The 18,369-nt window shown below is 41.6% G+C and overlaps 1 protein-coding gene across 4 annotated transcripts in view; it reads left to right on the top strand.

Annotated features, from left to right (window-relative positions):
- MDGA2 (MAM domain containing glycosylphosphatidylinositol anchor 2) overlaps positions 1–18,369 on the top strand; it is a 1,595,858-nt gene that overhangs the window by 997,829 nt on the left and 579,660 nt on the right. The gene's annotated exons all lie outside the window — the stretch shown is intronic.

Here is an 18,369-nt window from a genome sequence, read left to right as displayed (position 1 = left end):
CGCATAGTTTGTGTTTTGAAAGATTCTCTGAATATCAATTAATGAAGAATATTAAATACCACCTCAGCTCGGTAGTTGCTTCTATGCTTTAGATGGTGAAATAGCTAATTTCATCTTGTTACCCTCTTTACCCCTTTACAGTGTCATCCCAGGTTCTTGTGTCATCTAAATTCATGGTCAATGTGCATCATGTTTTGACAAATATTTTAAAAGGTCGCAGTGATAAGTCTGCTTCATTTGGTAGAAGCTTCTGATTCATGATTGGCTTTTTCTAGCTCTATTTCAAAGCATGCTCATCTGCTAGTTCCCAAACATAAAGTAACTCATGGTCACGAGTTGAAATACACAGGGAATGACGTCATATCTGTAACACGCTGGAGTCTGTGATGTCTTCAATTAACTTGTTGGAAGCAGTATGATTGATTATCCTATCACTGACCTAGTTGCCTCTGAGATAAATAGTTTAATTGTAAATGTGCCATCACCGCTCTTTAACCCCTTAAGCGCTGCCGTCGATCAACGGCCGACGGTCACGCTGCCTCCCCTGTGCTGCGAACGACCTTTGGCCGATGGGCCAGCGCTCGTTATTCGAACGCTCAGCACTGGGTGCTGAACGTTTGACGCAGCTAAGGTGTTAACCTAGCCTAAAAGGGCAAAATATTAACATCTCGTCTGTATAGCATTGGCAACCTTCCTGTTTCATTCCCCCAATGGGGGAACAAATGTATACATTTAAATCGACCCAGAATAGTGAAGAACTAACAAAAATGCCCAGTACTTTCCTAACTAATACAAACAATAAGTCCACAGGGCACATAAACTACACTTTAACACTTTCAGACGTGTAAAGCAAATCAGAATCATGGAGCGAACGAATGCCTTAATACACAACAATAGCAAAATGTGCAAATCATAAAGACTTACGTAATACATAGCTGCATAGGAACTTCATAGAACTCTATAACCTGACTTCATAGCCATGAGCACCCTTTCATAATGCAAATCAATCACAAGGAAATAACCTCAAATGAAGTCTATAAGAGATTATGTAAAAGATTAGCAAAAATGCAGAAAATAAACTGGTCCAAGTGACAATATATGAACATGTTACATATGTTTTTCATTATGTATCCTACAAAGCCATGGACACACATACCCCGCCACCATCACCACCCCTCACCCCCATATGAGCTGATGCCAGGACAGTGAAAATAATGTAACCCAATGAAACTGGCTTGACAAATTATTACATTGGGCAGCTCCACAGGTGTCTGGAGCCATTGGAGACCGCTTTTGAAAGCCCAGACGAACTGTTGGTGCCTAGTAGGATTCAGGAGAGAGTGAGAGAGAGCGAGAGACCAAAATAAAAGAAGGGCGAAAAGCCTGGTTTGAGCATTTTCACATGTGCTGCTTTCATTTCCTAATTTAACTCTGCAGGTGTAGTATTAAAGGTGCATACATCACTTACTAGTGTAATGGAAAGGTCAAATACCATATTTCTGACATAGAAGTGGTGCTGTTTCTTGACTTAGATGCACCTCTAAATAATACTGTGCTGCTTCACAGATTCCATGATATACCATTAGATTCACTTTTCAAATGAAGAATTGAGATCAGTTTTATAAGGATTATTTAATTAATCTGTGTTCTGATTTGGTTATACTCATTTTAAAATGTTTACACATTAAAAGAAACTGCATGGTATAAAGAATATGGGTTTGTTTCTAAAAGGTACATTTACATGAGCAGGTTTACTTATGTATGCCAAGGTGTAACTCTTCAATTTTTTGGTATTCACCATTTCTGGATGGAGATAGGTGAAGACATATGTCTTCGCAACGTCTATTGATGGTAGTGGCCTTGTAAGACTTCTAAGAATTTGCATCTGTAGTTATTACTAGTAACTTTTTGATCGTTGGTGGAGATCTTTGACACAGGGGAAGAAATATCCCCATGGGATATTATAAAAAATGTTAAAAGGTATATTTCTACTGGAAGTAATATTTAAAAATAATTTTAAAAATGTGGATGTAAAATATGATAGTGCAATATTCTTTAAAAGTAATATTTAACTTCAACCAATAAAATATAAAATCACATCATACCAACTTCTCAAAGTAAATGATTATTCAATAATACAATAATATACATGTATTCATTCAATTCATATATATTCATGTTGAAAAAATGATTTAAAAAAATACCCACGCTTGCTAGTTTTTTATTTGAATTTTCAGGAACATTGTTGAAAGGTATGTATCTAATTATTGCAAATATGTTTTAGTTTTTTTTTATTGAAATGTGTAATTTAATCATGTACATTCTGTGAATTGCAATAGTCTTACTCTTTTGCATGTCCCTTCGAAATCACTCCTTAATTTTCGCTTAACCCCAACCATTTTTGAGTAATTAATTCCCTTTTCCACCACTCCTCAAGGTCTCTCCCACATTTACTACAAAATAGTACAGAAAAGTGTGTGAGATCAATTTCACCAAAGCAGAGAGCTCCACACAAAAATGATAGGAGAGGTGGAGCCCAGTCCTCCAGCCATAGATTTGTAAACTGCATTCTGTAGTAGAAAAGTAGTGCTACTGGAGTGCTGCTTTACGTTCTAGAAAATGCAGTTTGCACATACATGTTGATGCACGGAGACAATTATGCTATTTATACCATTATTAAAGGTTATGAGGGACAGCTCCACATCTTATGAGTCATGACATCTCTCCACACTCAATGGAAATAAATAGAATGACATGTAAAAATATGCCAGATCTAAATGCGGGCATACACATTTTTTTAACGATACAAAAGAAGCCAAGCAATTTCTATCTGGCATAAGTAAGAGTTAGGCTCTCACTATCATAACAACTGATTAGGTAGAATTATAATTATGCTGATATATAGTAAGTTTAAAAAATCCCAGGGGGTCGGTGGGTATTATTCTCTCCTTTTGGTTCTCAGGAGTAATTATTCCTAGGCAAACCTTTTATTTTCTCCAGAGGGGGTGGTGGGGTCTCGACCAGGTGGTCTACCGTAGACGCTGCCTTCACAGCGGCAGCAGAAGCTGAAGGGTGGTCCCTCCCGGTGGGGGTGGGAGACAGGGGGATGGAGGGAGGGGGGTTCTCTGTTCTCCGCAGGGTGGGGGGATTTGGGGGTAAAAACCTGAAAAAATGTATTTTCAATCTGATGGGGAGACATGCTACTAAGAATAAAACTATGAGTAAGTGAGTACTTTTGTGTGGTTCAAGGATAGAAATTTTCCACTTGGTTTTTTGTTTCTCTGTTTGCTTTCCTTTTGAATGCATAAAATAAAATGTCCAGCATGGAATGTCACGGGCTAAACAGTAAACACAAGAGACGTCTTGTGTCGGAAAAGTTGAGATTATATAATCCTCACTTTGTGTTACTATCCGAAACGCATATAGCCGGCAAGGATAAAAAACTGCTCTGTCAATTAGGATATGATATTGTAACCTGCTCCACTTTTGGGGCTTCAATTAGAGGGGTTGCAATTCTTAAGGACAAACGATTTAGGGTAGAAACTTTGCAAACTGCTTATGATAAGGATGGCAGATGGGCCGTTGCTCAAATGAGCATTGAAAACAATAAATACGTCCTCTTTGTGGTATACGGCTCAAACCAAGATGAGCCTATGGTTTTTGACTATTTAAATGTAAAACTTTTAGACTGGGAGGGGGAGCTCATTATAATGGGGGACTTCAACTGCATTATGGATTACCAACGAGATACTACCAGGCCTGAGAGTTTTCAGCGGATGTGCAAAACCAGAATTTCTATTTTTAGATATTTGCCGCATTCATAATATTAAAGATGCTTGGCGGTATTTACATTCAAACACTCCTGGGTACACATATTATTCTGCACCCCACAAACTATGTTCTCGGCTGGACATGGCTTTAGCTAACGATAACTTATTAAACACTAGTCTAATGGAGGTATGCCCCCAAATTTCCTCAGATCACAACCCCATAATGTTGATGTTGACACCCCACACACTCGTACATGTCCTAGACCATTCTCTTTTCCCATATACTTAGCATCAGACTCTGTCTACATCTCACAGTTAAAAACTCATCTTACTGATTTTATAGAAATCAATCAGAATTCTGCCACATGTAACACGGTCTGCGACGCCTGTAAGGCAAGCATTCGGGAATTTACGTGTTTAGGCAAAATTCTGAGCGCTGAAAACTTAGCGAATCCCTGATCTCTATTATTACCGCCCAGGAAGTGCAGTTGGCTGAAGTGCTACGGTTAAATCTGTCAACGGTAGCTAAAATAGGTCTTAAACTTGGTCAATTAAAATCTGAAACTAAAGTAAAGTTTATCCAAAAAAAGTAGTGCCAATATACACAAATTCTAGATTGCGCAATACGAGGGCTGGGATAAAATCGGCAAAATCCTGGCGTACAAATTGGCGGAAGATAGAGCTAGTACTTTGATCGCTAATATTCGAGGCTCTGATAATAAGTTAAACGACCAGCCGCACAATATAGTGGAACAATTCGTGGATTTTTATAGGTCTCTGTACACTCTGGAATCTACCCTAGTGCAATTACAATACAGAATTATATAGATAAGAATTTAATAACTTTACGTGATATTATAGAAATAGATCTATTGTCTGAAGATATCACAGCGCAAGAACTTCGTCAGGCAATTGCTGCCTTGCCTGCAGGGAAAGCCGCAGGGGAAGATACCATCACTCTTGAGATCTATAAAATCTGTGTAGAGGAACTGGTACCCTTATTACTACAGGTTATACAATTTATTGGGTTAACTGGAAAGGCTCCCAACTCGTGGAACAGGGCTAAAATAATATTCTTCCTTAAAAAGGGTAAACTAAAGGAGGAGAGGGGGTCATATAGACCCATCTCTTTGATTAACACTGACGCAAAAATATTTGCGAAAATTTTAACAACTAGGTTGGCTCCCCTTATGCCCAAAATAGTTAACCTGCAGCAACACAGGTTCGTGACTGGGAGAGACACTACCACTTATGTCAATATGGCCATAACTGCATTCGACGTGGCTGAGACTGAGTCCACCCCACTCGGCATGATCTTGCTAGATGCCGAGAAGGCTTTTGATCGAGTGTGGTGGGACTATCTCTGGCACGTTATGGCAAAAATGGGGTTCAGTGGGCATTTTTTAAAGTGGATTCAGGCACTATACGATAATCACTCAGCCTGCATTAGCTTTGGGGGGCTGACCTCTTCAAACTTTATGATTTCTCGGGGCACCCGTCAAGTCTGCCCCTTATCACCTTTATTATTTGCCCTCTCACTTGAACCATTTTTATATGCTCTTCAGGCACAACCTTGAATTGTACCTTTCAGGTCTAGTGTACAGGCATTGAAAATTACGGCATATGCCAACGATATTGCTATCTATTCTCCCAATGTCATCAAGGCACTACAAGGGATCACCACTGAGGCCTGTAAGTTTGGTAAAGTATCTGGCTACAAGCTAAATATAAATAAGACACAAATTATAGCTAATTATGTACCAGTGGCAAAGGTCCCGGAGATTTGTAAAGTCGTTACATATCTAGGCGTCAAAATTACATCTAAAATACGAGAAATAAATAATATCAATTATACCGAATTAATTCAATCTACTACTTTATTGTTAAAAAAATGGCACAGATTGCCCCTGAACTTAATTGGCATAATTAATCTAATCAAAATGAAGGTACTACCTAAATTCTTGTATTTTTTCCGTTCCATCCCACTAGCATTAAACAATTCTTTTTTTAAGCAATTAGATGGAATATTTAGCAGTTTTATCTGGGGGTATAAAAAAGCTAGAATATCGCTGAAACTCTTTAAAAACAGTACCGACAAGGGTGGTTTCAACTTTCCCGATGTCAAGCTATATTTTTGATCTTCATGTGTTAGGCGCCTCCGGTCTTTGCTTAATAATGAAGACACATTCTTTTTTCATTTATTCTTGCTAAAATCTGACTCAAACATGTTTTTGCTTCGAGTTAACGATCCCAATTACTTTAAGAGGGTGAAATTCAAGACTGCCAAAGACATTGTCAGGATTTGGGTTAATATATTAGCTTTTTGTAAGATCTCCTTCTACCATCCGAAACTTCAGCTATGGGGTAACCTGGGTCTTCCGGGGATTTTCAATGATGACATGGCCCTCAGATGGTCTACTTTGGGAATTAATGTTCTGGGAGACTTATAGGGCACACAAGGGTTTTTAGATTTTAACACTTCAAACTCTATACGACTTGCCGGAAACAATGACATTCAAATATTTACAAATACATGACTTTTTGATAAGGAAAAATCAAATCTATGACATTTTAGACTGTGATATTTGGAATTGTTAATACGCTACCAAAAACAAATCAGTTATAAGTGAGGCTTACAGGCATCTCTGTGCTGTCAAAACCGATGATTGTTTAAAATTAGCTGAAAAATGGAGTAGCAAAATGGGCTTAAATATAACACCCAAACAGATAACATGCTCTTTATCCAATATTAACAACTCCGTACGATCATCTAGCTTAAGGTTGCAACAGTTACGAACAACCTGTATGTTATATTATACACCGGGAAAGGATTTCCAAGTGGTCTCTTAATAATATCCATAGCGATCGTTCCAAATGCCCTAAATGTTTAGCTGATGCAGCAGATTTGGCACATATGCTGTTCTCTTGCCCAACTCTGAAGGACTTCTGGGGGGAAGTACATAAAATTCTGGAAATCAAAAAGATTTATTAACCCTCTCTCACCGCTCCAATAGTACTACTTGATATACATCCTGTTTCCCTACCCCTGCCTGCTTTGGTGACAATTCTTATATCTTGTGCTAAATTAATATTGGCTATAGCCAGGATCTGCCCCAAACCCCCTAACATCTGGGAATGGTGGTCATTAGTTAATGAAATTCACTCTATGGAGCTAGCCCTGGCAAAACTTAGAGGAATTCGTTCACTAAAAAAAATTGAGAAAATTTGGGGTAATTTCATATGAAGGCTATGCAGGCACCGTAACACTACCTACTCGGTAGATACTTCGTTCTCTTGTAGACAATTATCAGACTGTAATATTCTTGCTGTTTTGCTTTCTGTATGAACAAAATGAATTAAGTTGTAATGTGTTCCAAGTGGAAATTGAAACAAGTTCTCGTTTGGGAACGAGCTACATTTATTTTGTAAACAATGGTTTTATTATTATATGTATATTGGTATGTTTGCCTCATCAGTTTGTCAATAAAATTTTTTTTTAAAAAAAGAAAATGTGCCAGATCCTGGCAGGGCCCATTGGGAAGGCAGCAGCTACTGGGCAACATCCCAGGGGGCGGGATTGTTTACCTCTGATTTTGCAGGATCAGTCTACTATAGCTCTGTAAAGTGGGCCAAGTAGCAGTGGCAGACAGTAACATGCTTCTCGGGGAGGTAGTGTGTGGATGCTTCATGCCCAAAACTCAACAATCACACAGCAGTGCAACAACGGATTGTCCAACTCAGTGTCTTGTTAAAAGAAAGTACTTTAAAATAGAAAGAAAAGTCTTTCCTGCACACTTCTTGGCGGAGATAGGGATGCTTCACTGGTGTGGGGAAACTGAAATTGAAGCTGGTAATTCCCATCCTTGTACCACTCACTCTTCGCCCAGGCCATAGTTCTGTCTTGGGCAAGTATCAGATACAGGTTAAAATGTAACACCCTCTACTAAGTTTGTATGCTGAGTTACTCTTATTAGTCCAAATTGTCATTATGTCATCACTGTAGAAGTGTTCTGCTCTTTCACTGTGACAGGCCCCCTCAGCACATTTCTTGTTCTCTCTTCCTATACCAGGAGGAGATGCACGGGCTGCAAGTGGCCTGGCTCTAAGGTCAAGTCTGGAACAGCAGTGGGGGCTGCTACCCAGTGTCAGGACAGGCATGCAGACTCTGCCATCATTGCAGGCAGGGCTTTAAGTGGGATGAAATAACTGGGGGGGTCTCTCAAAAGGGCGTGGCCGATATAATTAAAGGCTTAAAACATGTAATCTGAAGATCTGTGCTTAGCATAGTGTGCCAACTGAATGGTATGTTGCTATTTCTATCATTGTATCCACATATATAATACAACAAGCAACATTGCACATGCAACAAGCCAGTACTATTTGGTTTTGTCAATGGTTGTTAGTTGCATATGATAAATAAGCACCAACTACGGCTACATTGTATATAACATTGAAAATGCTTTGGTTCTGACATGACAAGACTATGAAAGAACTATAATGAGTCTCTTTGAAGTTACATCAAAAGCAGTAAAGGGTAGTACTGCTGCAGAGTTAAGATTTATTTTTTTCACCGAGGATGAGGTCGAAAATGGAGAGCCCGACAGGGACCCGTCCCAGCACCTTCTTTGAGGAACTGCCGGTGCTTAGCACCAGCAGAACCCGGCCCACTTAAAGCCCTGATTACAGGTCTCTATCTGGTCTGAAGCCTCCTACTGGGCTTTATGAGATTTGTGGTGGTTGGCTGTGGGGTGAAGGGTTATAGGGCGACCTAGAGGGGTTCAATCTGACAGCATCACCCCTCCATGGCTCATGTTGCTGAATTAGGGGCACAGTCTGACCAGGTGAAGGTAAAAGTCACAGTGACTCACACCGCTTGAGCACAGTGCCACAATTTCATAACATCACAGTTTGCTCAGTCTCAGTTTAATAATGTCGCAGCAGCATAGTCTGGTTTGGCACAATTTCACAATGTTGCTGCCCTGCTGGCTGCTCATTGGTAGAGGTTGCGCTCCAGTCTCTAGAACACGCAGATCAATCTATGTCATCTTATTGGGTGAATGGACACTTAAGCTGATGCGTCAGCTGCTGCTGTTTCAGTCTGGGCAATCACGCCTCATGCACATTGGCACAATTCTTCCCCTTCTCAGCAGGCAGGCTGGTTTCCAGGTGCTTTACGTCAGAATGACAGATTTCCCCCCGAGGTCAAACTACGGGTGACGTGCTCTCAATTCTGGGAAGCTGGATGTTCGGCAGACACGCCCTCTGGTTGCAGATCAGGCCTCAGAGCACGCCATTCCTTGGTCAAAGATAACTTAAAAATAGAATAACATTTGGAATCAGCAGCTCACACTTTTATGCAGTCGCAGAAGGCAAGAGTTTTAGATTCCCTGTACTTCTAGAACAGCTTGAGTCTATTATTATTTAATCTGGTCTTTCCAGGGTATTCTTCACACATGGGCTTGTGCATAGTGATGCTCCTCACATGAGATTAGTGCCCAGGATGCAGTCCCACAACAGAGGCACAAAGAAGTGTGAGCTGTCTGCACCTGCCTATCGACAGTTACAGAACAGTAATGTGGAAAAGAACAGTACACTTGCGTCACCTACAGGGCTCTTAAGACTCAAACATCTGAACTATTGACCCCCGGTGTGGTGAAACGATGCAATGACTTGTGTTGAGGTGTCCTGTGTGATAGGGACGTACAACCTATGAGACATGTATTTAAAAGGAAACTAAAATGTTTTCAATATTTCTTGGTTCCCTATGTAATGTGTTTTTACGCAACTGTATTGCGCCTAACATGGTGTGTGTGTGTGTGTTTGTGTGTACCTGCCTCCTGCATTCCTTTTCTCGCTCTCTCTCTCATTCCCAGTCTCTGCCATCTTTCCCTTTCTCTTCCAGGGGTATTGTCTGTGATTGTATGCATTATTTAAAGCTGGGTTTACTGACAGGCGAATAGCTGCATTGCTGCAATGGCCAGGAAATCTTGATATTTCAATTAAATCTGCCCTTTATTGAGTTATAGGTCAGATTGAAGAATGCTCATGCTTAAGGAAGTAAGTAAGTAAAGTCTTTATTCGGTTTCAATTTACATGAAGAACCATAAAAGTATTTACAATACATTAAAATACATTTTAACAAAACTAGTACAGATTTAATGTAAATTCATTTAGGATTGATGCCATTGTACCTTAGTCCAAGTAAGCAAGCATTATTATATTAGAGATTTACTCTGTGTTTAAAAATACATTTTAAAAAAGTACTCACAGTTTTACATATAAGTTCGGAGCTTAAAAATTGCAACCACAACATAGCAGGGCGGCATTTTCTAAGACCTAAAGTTCTCAACAGGGGGATTAGCCAGAGCTTGCGATGTGCGGAATAGAACTTGCAAAACAGTACGGTGTGAATCGTTGACTGTTCGGATGTTTCGTCACACAGGCATACCGTTAAGTTTTCTTCCCAGCTATTTCTATTAGGGAAGGCTACCACCCTGTGAAAAATATTCAGCCTGAATCTTGCTAATAAAAAGCGCTCAAATTTTGAATCAACGTATGTTAGGTAGGGTTCTATTTCCAGTGTAGTCATAACCACTAAGGAATGTTGTACTGATGGTTTCTTGGTCTCTGAGGTGATACGTAGCTCTTCAATATGGCTCAACGCCCTTGCCTTTAACTCTTTCTTTGGAATTTCAGCAATTGTTGCGGGGTTGGAGTAGTACTCAGCCATCCCTAAGTCAGTAGGAAAGTTTTTTACGTATCTTAGCCAGTCTATTTTTTCGACGTGGTCCAGTGTCATGCAGTCTGCAACAATCTCTTTAGTGAGAGTGTTTTTTGTTGACACCCAGATACGGCGCCAGAGAAGTACAGGTTCAATCTTAGCCAAGTCCTCAATGTGGGGCATTCCCAACTCTGCGTGACAAGCAAAAGTAGATACTCGTTTTGGGACGGCCAATAGAAATCTCATGAAGGTATTCTCCGCTACCTGCAAGGCTTTTGTATTTTTATGGCCCCACAGGCCCGCCCCATAAAGTGCGATGGAATGGCATTTAGTTTTATAAATGTGGAGTAGTTCAACTGGGGCTTTTTCCCTAATTTCTGGGCAAATTTCATCAGTGCCGCTATGGAGCGCAAAAGTTGGTGTTTACGGGCTTCTATAGCCGCTTTCCAGTTAAGCTTCTCGTCCATCATGATCCCTAAATAAGGGTATTGGGGGGTTGGTTATAATTTTTTATTGTTAAGGAAGATGCTCTTTCCATGTTTCTTTGTTTGGCCTGCCACCATAACGTATGTCTTTTTTATATTTATGTAAAGATCTAAGTTGCTCATAAATTTGGCGTAGCTATTCAAGGCTTTTTGTAACTCTCGTGGGGTTGCTTTCTAAAATCACCGCATTATCTGCGTACAAGAGCGCAGGCACCAGGCTGTCTTTCACGCGGGGCAGGTCCAAGCCCCCCTTCAACATCTCTACCTCAAGACAATTGGTATAGAGGGAGAAAAGAATTAATTAAATATGCCCTTTATTGAGTTATAGGTCAGATTGAAGAATGCTCATGCTTAACCTCATAAGTGCTGCGCCCAGTCCAACGGCAGACGGCACCACTACCTCAGGAGTGCTGCCGTCGGCCGTTGGACGTTCCAGCTGCACCTGCGCAATGGAACGTTCAGCACTGGAGCTGGACGTTCCATAGCAGCTAAGGTGTAACGGAGTAATTCATATAATATTATGAAACAGAGCAGTTATTTAGCAGGAAACATGTTTTGGTGGAAGTAAATTGAAAAAAACTCCAGTGAACTCGAAAAAGTGCCACTATGGTGAAACTGTAATCTCATAATCCACTTTCACTCGTGTAGTTTCTAGGTGTGTACTAATTAATGACTCATTGCAACGTCAATGAATACACATCGGATCACATATAGTTCGCTTATATTGATCCTGCTTCCTGGTTGAAATCCCAGATTATTATTTAGCCAGATGCTCAGACAATTATTCTTATAAATACTGTCATATGCCTTGCATTGTTATAATATTTGGTATGCAACATCACTCATCCCTATATGTTTTTTTGTTTACCTATCCTGCTAACTGCAACTATGCGTGCACAGTGCATCAGTGTGAATAACTGCCTCATTTACATGACATGTTTGCTCGATCTCATTAGAATGGGTAACCGAATCCAAAATTCACTTCTCTGTACCCGACCGTCTACTAAACTGATCCAAAAAAGAATTCAAATAAATCGTTAAAGGAACTTTTTTAGCCATCATTAACATTCCTTCAGTGCATTGGCCTTTTAGAGTGACACCTTTAAAAACAAGATGTGACACGCTGAAATGTCCGAGCATCACTCGGCCTGCCAATAATGCCACGTGCATAATGTGCAGCTGCATCTGGTTTACCTCTGAGCAGATTGTTGATTTTCATTTTGGCGTAAGTAATCTAATGTTTGGATTTCATGGTATCATAGCAACTGAAATGATTCCAAAAAGTGACCCAATGGATATTGCATATATTTCTCCTTTCTGTCCCTTCTTGGAGGTGCGTTCTCTCCAGATTAAAGCATAATTGCTTATATTTAAAATTTCATTTCACAAGAGTATGAATGGGACATCAGTCCTGCAAAATGTCATGCTCACCCCGCAAAAAACTGTAGTTTATTATGTTTTTAGAAAACAAAACTTTCATTTTCGCCAGCATTTCAGTTGTATCATTAAACCCATAAGCACTGCCCACTACACGATTTATAGACAGATGCACTAAGCAATTTTGCAGTCGCAAACATTGTGATTAACAACATTGTGATTAAAAAAATGAGAAGGTTTGCTACTGCAAAATGTTTTTTGGTGTTTGTGAAACCCATTTGGTGCCTTTGCAAAGGCTCATTAAATTGCAAAATGGGTTCAGAAATGGATACTAGATCACAATTTGGAAGGAGCGTGTTTATGGTTTCCTTTCCAAGTTGCGGCTCTGTACAAGATGTATCAATGGTCAGCAATCGAATTCTGGTCACAAACCATTGAAAAGTTGTCAACATCACAAATTAGGGGGGGTTGATTCCCATTTGTGAATGTAAAAAAGAGTTTATCAGGATGACCACCACAAATTGCCAAACATATGTTTTTAATGCGGACCAATTTCTGCATTTTTATTAGAAAAGTGAACTCTCTTTTAGGTCAAACACAGACATGGTGGTTGATACCTCCAGCAAACCTACATTTGGTGTGAGTTGAAATTTGTGACCCACTTCATTTATAATAATGAGGTAAGTCAGACTGTGACACACTCCGAATGGGAATTTTGATACTGATATATAAGCACATAGTTCAGTTTACTAAATCTGAATCAGTCCCCAAACATCAATGTGCAACATGGACTGCCTTTGCTATTCGACTCATAGTATATTTTGGCCATTAGTCACTAACTCAGTCTTCAGCAGAACACTTTCTCAACTCTAAACCTGATACCTCTTCCACTTTTTCAGATGCTTTAGATCCTCTCTGATGAGCACAAAGCCGTGTAACGTACTGGTCTCTTGTTGAATTAACATAACTTCCTATCAGGGCCGGACTGGCCGTCGCGGGCACCCGGCAATCCCCTGGTGCGCCGCATGGGTGGGGGCCGGTTTTGGGCCCCTGGGGGCTGTTTTTGTTACAGGGCCGGTTTTGCAGCATAACAACTGTAACAAAATCGGCTGCAAACCGGTACTGGCAAAGAGCTCGGCCGCACCCCCAACCCCCAGGGGTGGGGGGCCGGACGAGCACTTTGTCATGGCTGGTTTTGGTTCCCAGTCTGGCCCTGCTTCCTATTTCCTTAGTTTCACACTGCTTTTAGCAGAAATATTAAACTGCAGCTCTAGATCCACTGCTTAATTTGAGCGGGTGGTTGCGGTGGAAGCCACCAGCACTCATTTATGGGAACCTGCACCTATTTTCCATGTCAATCATTAGTCAAGAGTAGTAGAGGTAAAACACAAAGGGGCAAAAGAGGAAGAGAAAGACTGAAAACTGTCACAGGGAGAAAGCAGGAACCTGCAAGAGTGGGACAAAGGGACAGGGTGTCTCTGGTAGTGGATTAAAGTGGCATGAGGTGGCTTCAAGGCTACACTGCCGTGGTATTGGGTTCACTTACATTTAATACCACCAGCCACTGGCTTCTGAGCAGAACTTTGTGCAGAGGTACTAGTTCTCTACCTGTGGGAGCATGAGCGCCTCCCCAGGAAATAAACCTGAGGGATATAACATGACCCCCAACAGCAACCACTCACCACCATCGAAAAGTGGGACTGCCACAAGAGCTGATTCAGGGCTTTGCTGGACTCTGCCCGAACTAACCCCTCAGTTCTCAACAAAACCAACACCCCGGATCGTCCAAGGCTGCGAGTCCTATCCTGGAACGTAGCCGGTCTAAACACCAAGATAGATACCCCCGAATTGGGCTAAATTATTGACCAATATGAGATCTGTATGTTTCAGGATACGTGGGAAAGAGGGGACATCTCAAAATTGGGCTTTGCCATCTACAACATTCCTTCAGTTTCAGGTGGAAAAGGGAGACCCTCGGATGGACTAAGCACCTGGGTAGGAGTTCACCTAGGCTGTTCAGCCAAACAGATAGAAACATTCTTAAATGTCATTCTGTGCATCTTCCTCCACTTCCCATCCAAGACCACTATAGCCCTAATAAATGTGTACTCAAGACTAGTTAGTTAGGTCCAGGAGTCAAAAACTCTCGAAGAACTACCATCCATCCCAGATAATTATACTGTGATCATAGGTGGGGACTTTAATTCCCAGTTTGAGCCATTAGAAGGCATGTCCAAGGATAGTCCCTGTGAAGAAGACAGGTATTGGACCATCCCAGAGATCACTTGTCCAACAGTAAAAATGTGGTTCCCTCTGGTGATCCAGATGAATTACCTTGCTCTAAAATGTTCTCTAAGGGCGTGCAATGGAAGAACAAAGTCTGACACATCCAGCAACTTCACTTTTATTAGAAATGGGAGAGGCTCTCTACTGGATTACATTCTAATCAACTCTAAATCATGGCATAGGGTATCTGACTTTAAGGTCATGACACGGCATGATAGTGACCACAATGCCCTTGTACTAGATCTATATGAGATAAACCCTGGGAGTGCCACAGGGGCATACGCCCCAACTGCTGACAGGCTGTTTCTCACAAATTGCCTGAAGAGGGTACGTTGGGTGGACGTAATCCAGTATCAAGATAGGCTAGACTGTATGAAGCTATTATTTGGGTCATCTTGACTGCAATTTAATCCGTCCCCACTATTGGCACCAGAATCGATCTCCAGATGGTTAACCTGAATCATACTACACTAACGTCAACCATGGCAGACTTCTTCTTTCCCACAACAAACATCAGGTCAAACAAGAAACCTCCTCACCCTTGGTATAATGACCAATGCCGAAGGGCAAAAACAGCCTTGATTATATCTATCAAGGCCAACAATCGTTCTTTAATCAAAATGACTAGAGCGGCCCACAAGGCCAGTGTCACTGAGGCAAAAAAAAGGGTGGGTAAGCGATAAGTGGGAAACTTGGAGAAGCTCCCTGGGTGCCTGTGATATGAGGACTTTTTGGAAATGGTCACCACAGGTAGCTCTGAGGCTAAATCGCCTATAGAGCCAAACTTAGAGGCAGATGTGTGGAGGAACCATTTTGAGACCCTCTTCTCAAGGGCAGAGACAACGGACGACCCAGTAGCCAAAGGCCACTCCCAACCGGATGATTGCCCGAATACATCCTTGATTACCCCCATGACCACGGACGACAACCCGACAATAACTCTCAAAGAGATAACGGGCACCCTCTCCAAAATAGCTCCGGCCAAAGTACCAGGATCAGACAAGATCCCAGGTGACTTATTTTGCAGTGAACGCACTATTTGGGCACCAAATCTCTTCTTTTTATTCAACGCCATATTACAAGACATGAAGATTCCTGCCAGCTGGGCCGGAGCCGAAATAATCCCTATATATAAAAAGGGCTCCCCGCTGCCACCCACAAACTACAGGCCTATAAGCCTTATAGGTATCAGCCAAAAAAAATGTGCGAGGGTGCTGCTACTCCGGTTGCAGATTTGGATGGAGGAGTATAAGATACTTAGTCCACTCCAGGCAGGGTTCAGAGAAAAAATGTCCATACTGGATCAAATCCTCAGGCTGTAGATACTACCCTGGAAGATCGTGTGTTTGGAGGGTGGCACCTCTATCTAATATTTTTAGACCTGAAATCTGCGTTCCACCTGGTCCCAAGAGACAAGCTGTGGGCAGTTCTTCTTAAGATGGAGGTTCCGTCATACCTGTGCCAAACCATGAAGCGGCTACATGTGGGAAACTACCCCCAAATCAGATTCGGCAAAGAAGGAAAACTCACAACCCCATTCCTGTAAGTAGAGGTGCCCGCTAGGGATGTGTCCTTGCCCTGACTCTTTTTAGCCTATTTATAAATGGGTTAGTTGACTTTTTGCTTAGTGAGAAAGATCTGGACGTCCCTGAGTTGGCATCACGTAAAATTCCAGCCATGATGTTTGCCGATGACACCCTATTATTATCAAAATCGCCCATGGGGATACAGAGGGTACTAAACAGATTTGAGGCGTTTTTCGGAGAAAGAGGGCTTAATCATCCTCCAAAAAAATGAAATTCATGGTGTTCAACTCAGCCAGAAGTACCCGGCCAAACCCAAGCTTAAATGGCAAACCGCTAGAGAGAGTATCTCCTTTTGATTATCTCAGCATAACTATCACAGAAACAATTGACTGGGGGCACACATTAACAAATCAACCCTGAAACTGGCACAAACATCGGGGGGCCTAACAAAGGTTTTCCAAAAATCTAGCCATAAACCTGTGAGCCCAGCAATAGAAATATACAAGTTCCAAGCCAGGGCAGCGGCGCTGTATGGAGCAGAGTTATGAGCTCATCCCATCTCTGAGAGTCTTACACAGATAGAAAATACCTTCCTCAGCCAACTATTCGGTCTCCCTCGGAGCACCACACAAAAGTTGCTCCGAATGGTCCTTGGGGTAAGAGCTATCGTTGAAGAAGTTAATCTCAGACCTCTTTTATTTTGGTGACATCTGTGGGTTACCCCAGCACTCTTGGAATACAGGGATGAACTAAGAGAGGTGATGGTCTACCGGGGGCAGGTAAATTACACTGGCTCTCTTACATTCAACACACTTCAGAGTATGTGGGACAGGGGAATCTCTGGGATGACCCAGAAGAGGCATGTGCCAAAGTGTCCAGGAAAGAGCTAAAGGACTGCTATTGGTTTCGCAGCAGTGCTGCAATATCGCCCCCCTGTAAGGAAAGTGGGAGCAGTGCTTCGCAAACTACCAGCCCCCTGTGCCGTAACAATAGCCCCTGCAACCCCTGCGGTGTGGGGGGAGCCCCGAGCTCCAAGAGGCCCCCTTTGGCACTGTGTGCGGCAGAGAGCTCTTGACTGGGTCTGGAATGTGTGGGCCCCTGACATGTACCTAGCAGGAGAGCACCCTCAAGTTTCGATACATCACTGACCACCCCTTCCCCCCACTCCCACGGGCGGTTGAGCAGCAACCTGCCAGGGCTGGTTGGTGTTCCCAGTCCGGCCCTGACCAGCAGGCCCAGGAGCTGGCAAATGACATGACTGCAGGCTAGGTCCTGGGGCCAAATAAAAACTTTTTATTTTTTGAAACCCAACAAAAAAATATATAAATATATAACTTTCTGCTTCAGGAGGCTTGATATACCTACATTTCACCGCTGCTTTCATTAAACTAGGGAAGCAGAGAAGATAAACATATGATCTTTTGCTTTTCCCAAGGTGACTTGATGTCAGACTCCTGTCTGGGTATCTCTGCAGTTTAAATATTTAATGACTCTGGAAGTCACACACAAGCAGTAAAATACACTCGGAAACTCAGGTTCAGACTGAAACCCTATGTCGTTAGCGTATAATGTCTTCCTTAATGTTGTTGTGAGTCATTTGGATTAATTTTGTATTCACCCATTAAGCATTTGCATGTTAATGTTTGCGTTTAATACTGCTTGAGGTTAGAAAGAAAGGTTATTGAAACTACGATAGATGGCTCGCGAAGTATTTTTCAGGATAAATTAAGAATGCATGCTTTCATTATATTTCAGAATGAGCTCACAAGAGTGTTCTGTAAGAACTTAGGCATGATTTACAAAAGCAGGGGTAGCTCAAACTCTCGTAGAATATGCATTTGTTTGTTTTTATTTTAGACCTTTTGGTGATATTTTACTAAGTGTACGTTCCCAAACAGGTGTCACTTATAACTGTCTCTGGGATAGTCTTAAGTGTATAGAATTTTCCAAAAAGACACCCAGAACTGTTTTCATAACCCTAGATTTTCTGATTTCGTTAACAAAAGTATTTAATACACCAGTTTACGATTACTTATTCAAATTAACCTTGGGAATGTATTGTTCTCTTATATTTTCAATGACTTGCCTTTTCTTCCTGTACCCTTGATGAAAATTGGCATAAAGGGTTCTCCTTTCCACGCTCTCTGCAGCAGTTATGTTCTGAACTGCCACTACAACTCGTGCGTGGAGAAATGTGTGTGAAA

This window comes from Lissotriton vulgaris, chromosome 9 (genome assembly GCF_964263255.1).
Source record: "Lissotriton vulgaris chromosome 9, aLisVul1.2, whole genome shotgun sequence".
Classification (NCBI taxonomy): domain Eukaryota; kingdom Metazoa; phylum Chordata; class Amphibia; order Caudata; family Salamandridae; genus Lissotriton; species Lissotriton vulgaris.
The sequence above is the reverse complement of the archived record's forward strand: the minus strand, read 5'-3'. Positions and strand labels throughout refer to the sequence as shown.